Consider the following 1,112-nt stretch of genomic DNA (forward strand, 5'->3'; position numbering starts at 1 on the left):
GATCACCTCACAGTAGCCACAACCCCCTTCGTCATCAGGCCCTTGCTGCACCTGACGTCTTGGTGGCCTTTCAAGGGGGGAGGAATGTTGTACCCACGGACCCAACCAACCAACCAACTCGCACACGTGCGCCCTGACTGTGACATTGCTGGCCACAGTTCCTGTCACGGCCATTGGCGTTTCAGGGCGTTACTGCCGATAGATGATGTCGCGCCATGGCTGAGCTCGGGTCCGCAGCGGCCTCTGCCTTTTGCATATAAGGAGGAGCACTGGCCCCGAGACGGACAGTCTATTGTCAATTGTCTATTGCTAGCCTTTCGTGGAGTTTATAGCGGAGCCATTGCGGTGTGATATTTGCTATTGTATTCGACTAGGCTTAGAACACGGATTACTCTTGGATATTACTTGGACTTGTATTGCTGGTGCATGTTTTGTTAGAAATAAAGATAAGTATTCTCTTCATTCTAGCTGGCGCAATTCTTGTCATTAATTATTTTTCGGCCAACAGACATAGCTACATCCTGGTCACTACCCATGCTTTATACAATTTGTGGTGGGTGCCCCAAAAGTACCAATGAGGACCTTGGGTTTGGGAGCCATCACAAAACTCTTTTTTTTTTTTTATCTTATGGGACTTAACTGCTAAGGTCATCAGTCCCTAAGCTTACACACTACTTGACCTAAATTATCCTAAGGACAAACAGACACACCCATGCCCGAGGGAGGACTCGAACCTCTGCCGGGATCAGTCGCACAGTCCATGACTGCAGCGCCCTAGACTGCTCGGCTAATCCCGTGCGGTGTATTATCCTCAGGTAGTAAATACTATTGCTAAGTATTCTCTTGTCTTCCTTATGGTCATCATGCTCTGATGGAGCTAATTTACCTCGTTTTAATTTTGAATGGAATTCTGGATGGTTGCTGGATTGTAATTCCAGTTGATGTTAATTACTTTTTTCAGTGTAGATCCTAGCATTCTGATTCATTCATATGCTGTGAAGGAGTCACCTTTGATTTTACGTATCACTTTATGGAAATGAATTTCTTTAGCAAGAATTTGGCTTTCAGTAAAACTTTTTAAGTTAATACAGCCAAATTTTTATGCCAAGGAA

This window comes from Schistocerca piceifrons, chromosome 5 (genome assembly GCF_021461385.2).
Source record: "Schistocerca piceifrons isolate TAMUIC-IGC-003096 chromosome 5, iqSchPice1.1, whole genome shotgun sequence".
In the NCBI taxonomy this organism is placed as follows: domain Eukaryota; kingdom Metazoa; phylum Arthropoda; class Insecta; order Orthoptera; family Acrididae; genus Schistocerca; species Schistocerca piceifrons.